The following is a 17,863-nucleotide window of genomic DNA, read 5'->3' as shown; positions in this document are numbered from 1 at the left end:
TGAGCAGAATGTATCTTGGGAGCAACAAATAAGCCCTAGTCTAGGTTTTGACCTACGATCTATACAACATCCAAGATCTCTAATTCCAAAGGTCTGACTGAGACAATTGCAAGTCAACGGGTCTTCTGGAAACATAACGAAAGACTTTATCCCAGGCTTTATACTGGGATCAGCGCAATGACCAAGACCACCAACTAAAGACGACGGATTAAAATGACAGTGAAGGAACAGAACTTCTAGAACAACAAAGAAAGTCTTCATCATAAGCTCCGTTCCTGGACCCATGCAGATACCAAGATCTCTAGATATAGAGGTCTGATTTTATCACCCATGACAGGGCTGAAGCCTTCCATACACCACAAAGGCACCGAGGGAGAATAAATGAACATGCAAGGAGTCTATAGTTATTCCCATGACAGTATACTTCAAAGGTGGAGAAACCCTGTAGCTTTTAGGCCAAGGGAATTCCATCTCTAATGTCCCCAATATTGACTATGCCTATGCAGGAAAAAAAAAATAGCACAAAATAATATTTTTTATTTATTTATCTATTTATTTATTTTTTTTGTTTGGGTTTGGATATTGAAGTTGTTGTCTCCATGAGACATGTGAGATCTCCTTTTGTATAGTTGTGGTGTTTCACTTCCTTTACCCCTTTTCTCTCTACCTGAGAGTCTCTAATAGCACTCTGCCTATTTTCGGCTTATTTGATTTTTACCCCATTTTATTGCTCTTCTTTTCTTCAAACCAAACCACATAACTTGAACTATCTAGTACTGCCTCTCAAATAGAAGGGGAAGGAGTGGAGGGTATCAAGACCAAACAGTTGTATGATCACTAAATAGTAAGCTAGACACAGAGGGGACCACTTATACTAGCAGCCTGGGAGGTAAGGGTGGGGGATATGGGACACAATATGGAATGCGGGTTGAGGGAGGACAACTTTGGTGATGGGAATTCCCCTGACACATTGTTAATATGTACCTAAAATGTTACTGTGAAAGATATGTAAGCCACTTTGATCAAAATAAAAATTATATCAAAAAAAAAGAATTCTCATCAATATATAGAACTTCCTATAAAGCTCTTCTTTATAGTTTATGCACTCTATTTGTAGGTTTCTAACAAAAAATAAAAACAGTGAAATTATGGATAGTTATAATGAAGGAGGTCACTAACAGAGAGGCCAGTCAAGTTTGGTGCAGTGGCAAAGATGCAGAGAATCTAAAATCAAGTGTGTTTAACTAGGTTATTTCTCTCCATGCTAGCAGCAGAGTAAACTCACTTGGGATTTTGTCTTTGTTTTAAAGCAGCATGATTCCAAAACTTATTATTCCAAATGACTCAAGAAATCAGTATTTTAAAACATTATCAAGAAAATTATAATGCTCAACTACAGTTGAAAATTACTAATCTACATAAATCTACAATTTTTCGTAAATTAAGACTGGGTCTATATCTAAGAAATGAGAATTTCTATTAAAAATACTCTGATTTTGACTAATTGACTAATTTATTAGCTGTTCTCTTACATTGATTAAACTAATTTGGCATCTTAGGCTACATTTTAAACAGGAAGCTAGAACATTTAAAAGAAATGGTTGGAGGGGTAATGGCATGAGGAAGAAAGAAGAGAAAAAGAGAGAATAAAAATAGTTAAAAACATATTTTAAGTTTTAGTTTCTTAATGCTAAATAATTTAATTTGCACTTTATCAGAGTTTCAGGAAGTATTGGCTGTCCAAACATGCAAAGTTCTTCTAAAGTTTCCTGATATAGCACCATAAACAGTTGGGTTACCAGTAGGTTTGGATCTAATCAAAGACCTCAGAATTCTCAAATATCAAAATGCTTTTTGAGACCTTTCAGCCTAAGAACTGAAAATATCGAAAGTAAATGGAGAGTACATATGGTTGTTAGAATGCGAGTAGGTGACAATCAGATAATTTCATATGCTGCTTTTCTATCCTGAACTATTTTCGTGAAAGTCTGCTCTTTGGTAAATGAATAATTCACTTATATTCCAAATGTATTTTAAGTGTGTTACATTTGAAATCGTGGTAGGATATATTTAAATACTATGTTATCACTTTTTAATAAGTTAAGACAGGGTTTGAAATATTGGTCTTGATAGAACCCAATCAAATTGCCACCTAGAAAGTTGAAGAAGAGATGTGACTGACTCTTTCCTTAAATACAATAATTAGAAGATACTTTTATTCTATAGTTACTGTAGATTTCAGATTTTCCTTAATTTGTCTTCTAATATGCTGATTTTGCTGCCTGGAGCTGATCGGGACTAGCTGTCACTACCTGTGGTTTCTGGTGATTGAGGACTCAATGGATTTGCATCCTTGTAAGAGAACATAGTACTAGAATAAAGTTATCATATCATTAAAATGTGAAGGTGTTAAAAACACAGTGAAACAGATATAATTAATTTCTGTCATCCAAAAATCCAAGAACAATTAAATAAAGAATGAGGGTTTTATTGGCTAAGAAATAAGTTGAGAAGCATGCCTCATCAGCACAGGCTGTAGAACAAGCTTCAAAAAGAGAAAGTCAGGTTTCTGATTTTGTGCCAAGCTGGGTTAGGGCAAAATAACAGTCAATACATATTTAGGAGTTTTCTAAGAAAAATCATGTATATTGATGAGGGAGGAAGATGGGCTGCACAACTGAGTAACATACAATGAGCATACATAATCATAAATAATGTGCACAGAAATCATGGAGAAATCTCAGGGAGGTGTGTCAGAGCGTAATTAGGACATAGCTGTCAAGGAGGATTACTAAATGCCTCCATTGACTGATTCTTTATAGTTCTCTCTCTTTTTTTTTAGGCACCATGAATTACAATAGTGTTAATATTAACATTTTAAGAATTAATACACCTGGAAAGACAAAGTCACAGTCAGGAGGAACTGCAGGTTAAAACCACTAAAGATTGTGTGCAGCCTGGATTCCATCCAAAAATGGGAAGAAACTGAGCAGACATTTCTCCTAAGAAGACTAAGAGATCACCTGGCCAATAGGCATGTGAAAAATACATGATTATTGATATCAAGGGAATGCAAATAAAAATGACAAATAAGGATCATCCCCAGACCACAGAAAATATCTGCATCAAAAATGCAGTGGACTGGAGCAGTGGTGCAGTTGTTAGGGCATTTGCCTTGTACTTTTGCATACTCTAACCTAGGATGGATGAAAGTTCAATCCCTGGCATCCCATATGGTCTCCCATGCCAGGGGTGATTTCTGAGCGCATAGCCAGGAGTAACCCCTGAGCATCACTTGATGTGACCCAAAAACAAAAAACAAAAAACAAACATTAAGTCCTGGTGGGAATGTGGTGATAAAGGAATCTTCATTTACCTTGATGGGATCTAAAACTGGTTCAACCTCTGCATAAAACAGTATGTACTCTTCAAACAATTAAAAATAAAATTACCATACAGCTCATTAATTCCCACTTCTTGATACTTACTCAAGTACAGAAAAATATGGATTCTAAAATATAAAGGTACACATATATCCACAGCAGCATTGTTTATATTAGCCAAGATCTGGAATCATTGAAAATGATCAATAGAAGAGTGAATGAAGAAGTTATGGTCTATATATGCATACTAGAATATTATTCAGCTATAGAAAAGATGAAATCTTGAGTTTTGTTATAATATGGATAAAACTATAGGGTATCATATTTTAAAAAAATAGAAAACATTGAATTATCTCACACAAGTAAAATATAAACAAAGAAAGAAAATGGGAAATTCCCAGTGAAAACAAACAGACTCTGACCAGAGTACTGAGGTTGTCAAGAGTCAGTAGAGAGTGGCAGATGAGAAGGGACCATGGGACAAAAATAAAGGAATAACAGTATATTTATAATGTACATGGTGCAGTAACAGTGTGTGCCTAACACTATTGTAAACCTAGTTATTTCTATGAGAATATTTAAAAGTATGTGACTAAGTATATGACCTATTAGAAATCAGAGAAGTTATAAAATACATAATGAGATAGGAGACAGTATCAGGATGTTATCTCAGAAAGAACTTTAAAGAGCCTTGTAGGCATTGGAAAGGAATCAGTGACATGTAGATCCATTCAAGGTTTTGAACAGTAGTAACATAATCTAACTTTGCTTCTGAAGGGTTTGCTTAGTCAACTGTGTTGTAACTCTGATGTAGGATGCCAGAGTAGAAGCAGGGGAAGCATTCAGGAGGCAATTGCAATAAGCCATGTGAAATAACATGATAGTATCTGACACCAGGAAATAATAAAATATGGTAAAATTCTGGATATTTGGCATTTTGAAGATTAAAAGTTAAAATTTTATTAGGTGTGTATGCACAGAATTTAGCATCAGAAATAAAAAATAGGTTAAGGATAATTTCAGTGGTTTGGGGCCAACCAACTTAAAAAGACTTAAAAAGAAAGAAGATTTACTTTACTGATAAGGAAAGCCTAGAAAATGCATGTTTGCGGATGAACAGAAGTTCAGATGAAACATTAATTTTTCAACAAACCTATTACATAAGTCAAGTGGAGAATTCAAGTAAGTACATAATGGTGTACACTTCGAGTCCTTGGGAGATTTTTTTTAGACTACAGATAAAAATTTGGGAGTCTTTAGTAAACAACTCAGTAAACACTGAATTATCTCACAAATGATCTCAGAAATTATTTATGAGTTTGTATGGGCTTAAATCTTGACAGAATAGAAAGACATCCAAAGGATAAGCCGAGTCACAGAGGCAGAAAGAAAGCAGAAATGTTTTTTCTGGAAGAGAAAAAAGCATTTCAACTCAAAAAGTGAAACGCAACATATAAAATGTTGTGTTGGAGAAATCAGAATCAGAGCTGAAAACTGTCCTGTTTTTAGCAATAGGGAGGATGCTGGTGATCATTATCTGAGTCATGAGGTAAGAGTGGAGGACGCAAGTAGACTCAGTAGAGTAGATACAAGATAATAGGAGAAAAAGTAGAAATATTGTGTATAGAAAACCCAGATAGCTACAGATGACAATGAAAATAGACATATTCTTAACATCACCACCACTTGCATCATCACCACTGATTCAAGCAGATCCTAGCACCTATAAAACTAGTCCATTTTCCTACTCTCTAAGGAAGGGAAGAGCTGCTATTTCTTTGTAATAAGGTGAGACATTTTTAACTGCCCATTTTGTCAGCCTAGTTGGCTTCTGAATCTAAAGTCTCAGTATTCCTGTTCAATTTGACAAACTCAGGTGGCAGGCTTGGATTTCAGCTCCCACCATTTTCATAGGTCATGATACAAATCCACACCCGCATCCCTCAGTCCTCCACCCAATCAATAAATTGCAGTTAATGCCCGTAGGGAAAATGGTTTTTGATGAGACTCTGTGTTATCAGCCAATCCAAGCCCATTAACTTCCACATCTGGAAATAGGTGAGTAAGGAAAATGAGGCTGATGGCCTCAATTTAGTTCTTATTTATCAGCATCACAATAACCTGACTCAATGACACACAATTCAGAGTGATTGGATGAATTTGCTGAGTAGAGGTCCAAGACAGAAATAATAAGAAGGCAGAAGGTCAGAATCAGTGTTACTGGTAGAGCTATATCAAAGGGTAGGTTTAGAATCAGGGAGAAAGAATGAAATACCGAATAATAAACAGAGGTCACACTCAGAAAGCTGTCAAGTTGATGTAAGCTAACATCTTTTACAGCTCCCCTTGACTTTTGACCCTAAGTATCATTTTAAAATACAGAACAACAGTAAAATACAGAATATTTTTGATAGCTTAATCCCTCCTTAACATTTTATTTTTTGTTTTATTTTTCATTTGAAAGGGAATTAATGACCTCCATTTCATAGATGGCAATGGAATTTTAAAAAAATAAGGTACACAGAACAGGAAATGGCAAAGGCCAGTAAAGAGTGTAACATTTGGGCCCGGAGAGATAGCACAGCGGTGTTTGCCTTGCAAGCAGCCGATCCAGGACCAAAGGTGGTTGGTTCGAATCCCGGTGTCCCATATGGTCCCCCGTGCCTGCCAGGAGCTATTTCTGAGCAGACAGCCAGGAGTAACCCCTGAGCACCGCTGGGTGTGGCCCAAAAACCAAAAAAAAAAAAAAAGAGTGTAACATTTCAGGAAATCTCATTTCCTAACAAAGGTAAAGAACTGAATGTTAAGATTTAATCAAATTTGAAGAGAGACACAGAGAGAGAGAGAGAGAGAGAGAGAGAGAGAGAGAGAAAGTATATGGAAAGGATACAAAAGTTTTTATTTAATAATCACAATTATACTTAAGGATAAAACCGTGACTAGTAAAGTTCTTTGGGAGAGCAGAGAGATAGCATGGAGGTAGGGCATTTGCCTTGCATGCAGAAAGACGGTGGTTTGAATTCCGGCATCCCATATGGTCCCCCGAGCCTGCCAGGAGCGATTTCTGAGCATAGATCCAGGAGTAACAAGTGCTGCCCGGTGTGACCCAAAAGCCAAGAGAAAGAAAAAGATAAGAAACAATGTATGCAGGGGCTGGAGAGATAGCACAGCGGTAGGGCATTTGCCTTGCTAGCAGCCAACCCAGGACCAAAGGTGGTTCGAATCCTGGCATCCCATATGGTCCCCCATGCCTGCCAGGATCGATTTCTGAGCAGATAGCCAGGAGTAACCCCTGAGCAATGCTGGGTGTGTGTGTGGTGGGGGAAGTTCTTTGATAAATTGTAGACCTTGATTGCCTAAGACTACTCAAATGTTTGTCCTGGAGAAATGATCTCACACTTTTACTTTCAATAGTTTACAGTTTTAAGATGTAATGAACTATAAGGAAGGAAGGAAGGAAGGAAGGAAGGAAGGAAGGAAGGAAGGAAGGAAGGAAGGAAGGAAGGAAGGAAGGAAGGAAGGAAGGAAGGAAGGAAGGAAGGAAGGAAGGAAGGAAGGAAGGAAGGAAGGAAGGAAGGAAGGAAGGAAGGAAGGAAGGAGGAAGGAAGGATAGATGGATAGATGGATAGAAAGAAAGATAGATAGATGGATAGATAGATAGATGATAGATAGATAGATAGATAGATAGATAGATAGATAGATAGATAGATAGATAGATAGATAGATAGATAGATAGATGAGAAACTGATACACAGCTGTGATATTGAAGGTGGATTTGGTCATTTGGAGTATTGCCAATGTGTCAGTCTGATAGATATGGAAATAACTAAGGGACAGAAATAGCCAGTATTAAAGAGGGCACAGGAGAAGGAAAAGCTGCTTGATTCCTCACTATTTGACTCACCTTCACCATTGCCTGGCAATGGGAAAGCAGCAGTTCTCACCCACTTTGCCTGAGAACAAAGGAAAATAAATCAAAGAGACAAAATTGCTGAAACAATTTTTTCTCACAGTCTGGACTGGTAGACTACAGAGCCCCTGTGACAGACTACAGAGCAGCAGACCTCAGACCAGAAGGAGGGCAAAGGGCACAGTAAAGGACAGGACAAGTAACATTGTACAGTGGAAAGATGACAGACCAGAAGAGTGATGTCTTAATCTTAAATCAAAGAGGAGAGGTATAGACATTGATAAGGAACCTAAAACTAGCTGCTTTGTGCAATAAAGAAATTTGAATATCATAAATATCAGGAGCTTTTTATGGCAATTTAATATGTAGAACTCAGTCAAGGACCCAACTCAGGGATTAGGCAATTTCATGAAACCACAACTAATAGATATTGATCTTACCTATAAGTTATACAGTAAGAGATGAGTCCCCATTTCCAAGTACAAGGTCTAGCAAGAAGTCCAAATCTGTTACTCAATTTACTCTGCACTTGAAAGAAACATGAATGAAAGCCAGAGTGAGGAGAGAAATGCCTAATGACATAATAAGTCATGAATAATAAGACATGAATAAGTGCATGTCCAGTTTCAGAGTAACCAAATAACTCTTAAGAACAAAATATTTCATTTTCAGTCTAAAATTCTTTGTTCCGGAGATGTAAACCTCTGATATTCTTTGTCTTTCCCCCAATCAGTACAACACATATGTAGATGCATGTTTAAAAAAAAATTTTTTTTTTTGGATTTTGGGCCACACTGGTGATGCTCAGGGTTACTTCTCAGAAATTACTCCTGGCTTGGGGGACCATATGGGATGCCGGGGATCAAACCTCAGTCTGTCCTAGGTCAGCCACATGCAAGGCAAATGCCTTACCACTGTGCCACCACTCCGGCCCCATTAACTTTTTAATAAAAATTATGGGGCCAGAGCAATAGCACAACAGTAGAGTGTTTGCCTTGCATGTGACTGACGCAAAATGGACCTGTTTGGTTTCTGGCATCCCATAAGGTCCTCTGGCCTGCCAGGAGCAACGTCTGAGTGCAGAGCCAGGAGTAGCCCATGAGTGCCACAGGGTGTGGCCCCAAAACAAAACAAAAATAAAAATAAAATGTTTCCATAAAAATTAAGAAAAATAAGTTTCATAGCCAGGGCTGAAAAATAGCAGAGAATTCACAAAGGACAAATAATGGGGAAAGTGAAATATAAGCATTCCAAAGTTTAACACTTACATGTGACCAAAAAGACCTAGTCCTTTAGAAATTCTGATATTCTACAGGGGAAGTATGGAGTTCAGGATCCTGTGATTGTCATAGAGCAAGAACACACAACTCACTGAGTTGTATAAACAGTAAATGCAATAAAGATTGCCTGTGGTTTGGGAATCAGGAAAATCTATTAGTTTATTCATATTATTCATATTATTTATTCAAACTTATGCCTATAAATGACAAATATTCACAACACACTAAAGTGAAGCAAGGCTTTTGCTAATACTAAACCTTCTGCCATTGTATGAATGACTTCATTGGTAATACAATAATTTTCACAAATGAATTTGCTACTGTACTTTTTTTTCTTATTTTCTCTTTAATTTTATTTTTATTTCCATTTCTTTCAATAACTTTGCTTTCACTTATCTGTAAATAAATGCATTATGATCAACTATGTGAACTACGTAATGCATTTTCTTTAAATAAATAAAATTTACAAAAAAATTAAAAAGAGGGGTCAGAGCAATAGTACAGTGGTAGGACAGACCTCAGTTCAATCCCCAGCATCCCATATGGTCGCACAAGCCAGGAGTAATTTCTGAGTGCATAGTCAGGAGTAACCCCTTCACCAAAGTGGCCCAAAACCCCCCCAAAAAATATTTTAAAGGAATTCTGACATTCTACAGGGAGATATGGAGTCTGGGAACAACATTCTCTGATTGTCATAGAGCAAGAACATGAAACTCACACTGAGTTATATAAATAGTATATGCAATAGAGATTACCAATGGTTTGGGAGTTAGAAAAATCCATTAGAGTTTCTTAAACATTTATTCACACTTAAGCCTATAAATGACAAATATTCGCTAATGCACTAATATGAAGCAAAGTTGTTGCTTCTACTCTAATCAGATTTTTATTTATTTCCATGTATAAACCACATCCATAACACTGTTGTGAGGGAATAGGAGGGCACCAGACAATCTACTTCATCTATAGGTTATTTTAAATTTTATCCCCGGTGAAAAACCATCAGGCAGTGGGAACAGCTCAGGGGATAACTAAGACATGAAAGAGAGCTGGAGGCAGATAACTTCTTTTTTGACCCCTTACTTGTGCTCAGGCGGAGAGCAAAAAATCAGTTCTCACATACAAGTGCTGAAGAACAAAAAAAAAAAGTTGAAAGTGCAATGAGCGTGCGCCACCAGCCATAGGAGATAAAACACAGAGCTCCAGCAACAGGCCACCAGGACATTAAGAATACAGCCAGTGGGCCCGGAGAGATAGCACAGCAGCGTTTGCCTTGCAAGCAGCTGATTCAGGACCAAAGGTGGTTGGTTCGAATCCCGGTGTCCCATATGGTCCCCCGTGCCTGCCAGGAGCTATTTCTAAGCAGACAGCCAGGAGTAACCCCTGAGCACGGCCGGGTGTGGCCCAAAAACCAAAAACCAAAAAAAAAAAAAAAATACAGCCAGAGAAGCCAGCATTTACAAAAGCGTGACTAGAAAATAACAGAAACATGATACCAAAGAAATCTGATGTACTGTGTGCTAATTTTACACATGGATTCCCAAGGACCTACCCAGAAAGCTAGCCAAAAATTCATCTTATCAATACAGCATGTATTTTCTTTGCGTCATATGAAACAACCTAAATGTAGAATTCTACTACATGTCAGCAATACTTCTCAAAATTTGTGAATGTTATTATATCATTATGATAACAAATACAACTAGCATTAAAAAGTGAGCAACAAATATAGTTTAGTCTTAGGAAGTAACAAAGCATTCCATGAGAACAGGAATGACTGATTTGTCCTGTCAGGCTTGGAATGCCAGGAATGGGTTTTTTATTGGCCAAGGGTCCACATAATCACAATGTTCTGTGTTTTAGGCAACAGAAAAATGCTGTTATTCCAAAGAGTTTAGTCAATGAAGGTCAGCTAAATGGTCTCTATTGGTCTATCCATCGTTTTCTTGTAGAGTTGAACAGTTTGTTAATGCAGTTAGAACTAAGGTCATGCCTTGCTCCTCTTGTGGCTCCCTCATAGACCACGCCCAGACAATACATTCATGAGGGAAGAAAACCAAACCTCTTCATGGGAAAACAATGACTCTCCAGATATCATATTCAGTGGAGGGCACTGGTATGCACTCAACCTTCAGTTAAAAACTGTTTGAAACAGCTATATGGCCAGACAGAAATAAATACTCCAGAGAAGTCTCTTGGAGAAGTTGTAACATTTAGTGTAATGACTAAACTCATGTATTCGATGTAAATTAGGACTCTCTTTGGCTGAAAAGGGCAGAGAGCTAAATCTAAGAAGCAGTCAGAGAAAGCAAATTTTCTCCTAATCAGGAAGCACAATCAAGGTGAAGTGGAGCAGGTAAATGGAGCAACTGTATCTAATTAGGATCTTTTTTTATTTTCTTTTTTCAAACTATAATAAAAGAAAGGCTTATATCTAAGAAGTTAAAATTTTCTCAAAGTGAGTTTTACCTGGAGCGTGCAACAGACAGCACAGAAATGCAACAGATTAGAAGGGTGCAGAAGCTATCTTGGACCATGCAGTTTCCAGCTGCCTGAGACTGGATTTCATCAGCGTTCCTGCCAGTGATCCTGCCTGCTTATGAGGTGGGACATGAGGCACAAACACTGATTCCTGCTGGTTTCTGCCAGAGGTCAGAAGGGTGCAGAAGCCATCTTGGGTCATGCTGTTTTTAGCTGCCCGAGATTGGATTTCATCAGCATTCCTGCTGGTGATACTGCCTGCATTAGAGGTGGGTCAGAATGTACACGCACTGATTCCTGCTGGTTTCTGCTGGGAGTCAGAAGGGTGCAGAAGCCATCTTGGGCCATGCGGTTTCCAGCTGCCTGAGACTGGATTTCATCAGCGTTCCTGCCAGTGATACTGCCTGCTTTAGCATGAGAGACAGAATTGAGGGACTCTGCTGGAACTCAGGTGCCAGCACCCCTATCTGCCTGTCTTCTGTGCTGTGCTCCATTTTTGGCCTGATTTCATCCAGTGTGTGGCTCATCTGCGGACAGCTCGCCTTCCCTGGAGCCTTCCCTGGAGGTGAGTTTACAAGCCCAGAAAGGGGAAGCCACTGAATTCTGCTGGAACTCGGATGCCAGCACCCCTATCTGCCTGTCTTCTGTGCTGTGCTCTATTTTTGGCCTGATTTCATCCTGTGTGTGGCTCATCTGCGGACAGCTCGCCTTCCCTGGAGCCTTCCCTGGAGGTGAGTTTACAAGACCAGAAAGGGGAAGCCACTGAACTCTGCTGGAACTCAGGTGCCATCACCCCTATTTGAGTGTCTTCCATGCTGTGCTCCATTTTCGGCCTGATTTCATCCTGTGTGTGGCTCACCTGCTGACAGCTCGCTTTCCCTGTAGCCTTCCCTGGAGGTGAGTTTACAAGCTCAGAAAGGGAGGAACCAGAGGAGCACGGACACTCTGCTTCACTTCCCGGCTGTGCACATCATTTGACCAACAAATACAACCACAACACATAGAAAAACCCACAATATAAGTGTGACAATGGGGAAACAACGCAGGCCAGCGCCAGACATAGAGAATGACGATGGCAACTCTGATGACTTGAACATGACCAACCAACTAGTCAGTCTCCCAGATAATGAGTTTAGAGTTGCAATATGGAAGATGTTCAAAGAACTCAAAGAAAGTATAGAAGAGAACGCTAATAAGAATCAAGAGATTATGAAGATAGAAATGAAAAAACTCCAAATTAAAATTTCAGGTCAAAGAACAGGTCTGAAAAACTCAGTAGATGAATTGAAGAAAAATATGGTTTAGCTTTCCCATGGGTAAACAGCAGCTGAGGATAGAATTAGTACACTAGAAGATGAGATGAATAACAACTCCATACAGCAGAACAAATTTGAAAAAAGCCTTAAAGCAAATGATCAGACAATGAAAAAATTACTCAAAGAATGAGAAAAGATGAAAATAGAAGTCTATGATAAGCTCAACAGAAACAACTTAAGAATCATTGGAGTCCCAGAGACCCAGGAAGAAAATCTCCAGGAAGAATCTATGATCAAGAACATCATTAAAGAGAAACTACCAGAGCTAATGAATACATGTGATCAAATCCTGCATGCCCAAAGAGTACCAACTAAAACAGACCCCAGAAAAAACTCCCCAAGACACATCCTAGTCACAATGACGAATCCCACAGATAGAGACAGATTTCTGAAAGCAGCAAGATCGAAAAGAGAAATAACATTCAAGGGAACATCCTTAAGATTTACTGCAGACCTGTCACAAGAAACACTCAAGGCCAGAAGACAGTGGTGGGACATAGTGACAAAACTCAATGAAATAAATGCTTCGCCTAGAATACTGCACCCAGCAAAACTCATTTTCAGGTTTGAAGGAACAATACATGGTTACACAGACAAACAACAGCTCAAAAACTTTACAGACTCAAAACCATTCTTAAAAGAAAAACTGAATGGCCTACTTTAAGACAAGAGCTGACCAACAGGACACACCAAACTTCAATATAAAGATGGCACTAACTCCTAGGACAATTCTTTCTCTCAATGTCAATGGACTAAATCCACCAGTTAAGAGACACAGAGTGGCTAAATGGATCAAAAAACTCAATCCAACCTTCTGCTGCCTACAAGAAATGCACCTGAATAGTCAGAACAAACACAGTCTCAAAATAAAAGACTGGAGAAAAATCATCAAAGTAAACAACACCCATAAAAAAGCTGGAGTGGCCATACTAATATCAGATGATGCAAACGTTATACTTAGGAAAGTTGTAAGGGAAAAAGATGGACATTTTGTATTAATCAAGGGATACATACAGCAGAAAGTAATCACTCTCCTAAACATATATGCACCAAATGAGGGGCCAGCAAAATAGCTAATAAAAATGTTGACAAATCTGAAAAATAATATCAATAACAACACAATAATTGTGGGAGACCTCAACATGGCATTGTCAACACTTGACAGGTCAACCAGACTGAAACCCAACAAGAATATACTAGACCTGAACAGAGAAATGGAAGAAAGAGGCCTAGTAGATATATACAGGACACTCCACCGCCAGAAGCCTGGATACACATTCTTCTCTAATGTACATGGGACATTCTCCAGGATAGACTACATGCTAGCACACAAAACATACCTCCATAATAACAAGAGGATAGAAATTGTGCAGGCTACCTTCACTGATCACAAGGCCCTGAAATTATATGTGAACCACAAAGGGACACAGAAGAAAAACTTTAATACCTGGAAATTAAACAGCCTAATACTGAATAACTAGTGGGTCCGAAATATAATCAAAGAGGAAATCAAAACTTTCCTAGAAACAAATGACAATGGAGACACAAACTATCAGAACCTATGGGACACAGCAAAAGCGGACTGAGAGGAAAATTTATAGCTTTGCAAGCACACATTGGGAAAGAAAAAGGGGCATACCTGAATAGCTTAATGACTCAGCTTATAGAATTAGAAAGTACTCAACAAAAGGACCCAAAAATAGGTAGACAGAAGGAAACAACAAAGCTGAGAGCAGAAATCAATGAAGTGGAAACCCGAAAAACAATCCAAAAGATCAATGAAAACAGAAGTTAGTTCTTTGAAAAAATAAACAAGATTGATAGACCACTGGCAAAACTAACAAAGAAAGAGAGAGAGAAAAACTTGATAACTCGTATTAGGAATGAAAAAGGAGAGAACACTACTGATATGGTAGAGATCCAAAGGGTAATCAGAAACTACTTTGAGAAACTCTATGCCACTAAAAATGAAAACCTGGAAGAAATTGATAAATTTTTGGACTCTTAAAATCTTCCATGGTTGAATAAAGAGGATGTAGCATATCTAAACACACCCATCACTATTGAGGAAATTAAGACAGTAGTCAAATGTCTGCCCAAAAACAGAAGTCCAGGCCCAGATGGATTTAATAATGAATTCTTTCAAACCTTTCAAGAGGAACTTCTACCAATCCTGGCAAGACTCTTTCATGAAATCGAAAAAAACAGGAACACTTCCAAATAGGTTTTATGAAGCCAACATCACCTTGATACCTAAACCAGACAGAGATACTACCAAAAAAAAATTACAGACCAATACCACTGATGAATACAGATGCAAAGATCCTCAACAAAATCCTGGCGAACAGGATCCAGTGCCTCATCAAGAAGATCATTCACTTTGATCAAGTAGGTTTCATCCCAGGAATGCAAGGCTGGTTTAACATCCGTAAATCTATCAACATAATACACAACATCAAAAACAAGAAAAATAGAAATCACATGATCATATCAATAGATGCAGAGGAAGCATTTGATAAGGTCCAACACCCATTCTTTTTTTTCTTTTTTTTTTTTTTTTGGTTTTTGGGCCACACCCGGCATTGTTCAGGGGTCACTCCTGGCTGTCTGCTCAGAAATAGCTCCTGGTAAGCACGAGGGACCATATGGGACACCAGGATTCAAACCAACCACCTTTGGTCCTTGGATCGGCTGCTTGCAAGGCAAACGCCGCTGTGCTATCTCTCCGGGTCCCAACACCCATTCTTGATCAAAACTCTCAGCAAGATGGGAATTGAAGGAACTTTTCTAAATATGATTAAGGCCATCTACCACAAACCAGAGGCAAATATTGTCCTCAATGGAGAAAAAAATGAAAGCCTTTTCTCTAAATTCTGGTACAAGACAAGGCTGTCCTCTCTCACCACTCCTATTCAACATAGCTCTGGAAGTACTTACTATAGCGATTAGGCAAGAAAAAAGATATCAAGGGAATCCAGATAGGAAAGGAAGAAGTCAAGCTCTCACTGTTTGCAGATGGCATGATACTCTACCTAAAAAACCCTAAAGTCACTATGAAAAAGCTTCTAGAAACAATAGACTCATATAGCAAGGTGGCAGGCTACAAAATTAGCACACAAAAATCAATGGCCTTTCTATACACCAATAGTAATAAGGAAAAAATGGACATTAAGAAAACAACCCCATTCACAATAGTGCCACACTAACTCAAATATCTTAGAATCAACTTGACTAAAAATGTGAAGGACCTATACAAAGAAAACTATAAAACTCTGCTCCAAAGTAAGAGAGGACATGCAGAAATGGAAGCACATGCCCTGCTCATGGATTGGCAGGATTAACATCATTAAAATGGCAATACTCCCCAAAGCATTGTACAGATTTAATGCGATCCCTCTAATGATACCCATGACATTCTTCAAAGAAGTGGATCAGGCACTTTTGAAATTCATTTGGAACAATACACACCCTAGAATAGCTAAAGCAATCATTGGGAAAAAGAATATGGGAGGAATTACTTTCCCAAACTTTAAACTGTACTACAAAGCATAGTTATCAAAACAGCATGGTATTGGATTAAAGACAAGAACTCAGATCAGTGGAATAGGCTTGAATACTCAGAAAATGTTTCCCAGACATACAATCACCTAATTTTTGATAAAGGAGCAAGAAATCCTAAATGGAGCAGGGAAAGTCTCTTCAACAAGTGGTGTTGGCACAACTGGCTAGCCACTTGCAAAAAATTGAACTTAGACCCCCAACTAACATCATGTACCAGGGTTAAATCCAAATGGATGAAAGACCTCGATATCAGACCCGAAACCATAAGATATATAGAACAACACGTAGGTAAAACACTCCAGGACATTGAGACTAAAGGCATCTTCAAGGAGGAAACTGCATTCTTCAAGCAAGTGAAAGCAGAGATTAACAGATGGGAATATATTAAACTGAGAAGCTTCTGCACCTCAAAAGAAATAGCGCCCAGGATACAAGAACCCCCCACTGAGTGAGAGAAACTATTCACCCAATACCCATCAGACAAGGGGCTAATCTCCAAAATATACAAGGCACTGACAGAAATTTACAAGAAAAAAGCATCTAATCCTATCAATAAATGGGGAGAAGAAATGGACAGACACCTTGACAAAGAAGAAATACAAAAGGCCAAAAGACACATGAAAAACTGCTCCACATCACTATTCATCAGGGGGATGCAATTCAAAACAACTATGAGGTACCACCTTACACCCCACAGATTGACACACATCACAAAGAATGAGAACAAGCAGGGGATGTGGAGAGAAAGGAACTCTTATCCACTGCTGGTGGGAATGCCATCTAGTTCAATCTTTATGGAAAACGATATGGAGATTCTTCCAAAAACTGGAAATCGAGCTCCCATAGGACCCAGCTATACCACTCCTAGGAATATACCCTAGGAACACAAAAATACAATACAAAAATCCCTTCCTTACACCTATACTCATTGCAGCACTATCTACCATAACAAGACTCTGGAAACAGCCAAGATACCCTTCAACAGATGAATGGCTATAGAAACTGTGGTACATATACACATTGGAATATTATACAGCTGTCAGGAGAAATGATGTCATGAAATTTTCCTATACATGGATGTACACGGAATCTATTATGCTGAGTGAAATAAGTCAGAGAGGGAGAAAAACGCAGAATGGTCTCACTCATCTATGGGTTTTAAGAAAAAATGAAAGACATTCTTGCAATAATAATTTTCAGACACAAAAGAGAAAAGAGCTGGAAGTTCCAGCTCACCTCAGGAAGCTCACCACAAAGAGTGATGAGCTTAGTTAGAGAAATAACTACATTTTGAACTGTCCTAATAATGAGAATGTATGAGGGAAATGGAAAGCCTGTCTAGAGTACAGGTGGGGGTTGGGTGGGGAGGAGGGAGATTTGGGACTTTGGTGATTGGAATGTTGCACTGGTGATGGGTGGTGTTCTTTACATGACCGAAACCCAAATATAATCATGTATGTAATAAAGTTATTTAAATAAAAAAGTTTAAAAAATTGCTCAAAATGTTCTTTGAGGAAATAAGTTGAACTTTGTTGGTACTCTTGGTATTCAGTGTGAATTGAAAGAGACTTCTGATGGCAGAGATTCTAATGTGACAACATTCTTTGACATTTCAAATTTTTGAAAGATTGATTATTACTATAGGAATTAACTAACAAGATTTGGATGGTTCTGCAAATGTTACTCAGCCTTTATACAAAATTTCCTAAACAAAATTTTACTAAATATACATGTCAGGAATTTAGTAGAAAGGAAGTTCTTATAAGAAAGAAAAACTAAAGTAAAAAATGTAACATTGCCTCAGAGTAATTTATCCTCACCTGTGAACCACCTACAATATCACACCTGAGGCAGTTTCATTAAGCAGGTACTGTAGAACTGCAAAGAAAATGAGAATACACCAAAACCATCAAATATTGGCAACTGGTTGAA

Source organism: Suncus etruscus, chromosome 13 (assembly GCF_024139225.1).
Source record: "Suncus etruscus isolate mSunEtr1 chromosome 13, mSunEtr1.pri.cur, whole genome shotgun sequence".
Taxonomy (NCBI): Eukaryota; Metazoa; Chordata; class Mammalia; order Eulipotyphla; family Soricidae; genus Suncus; species Suncus etruscus.
This window is presented reverse-complemented; position numbering follows the sequence as displayed.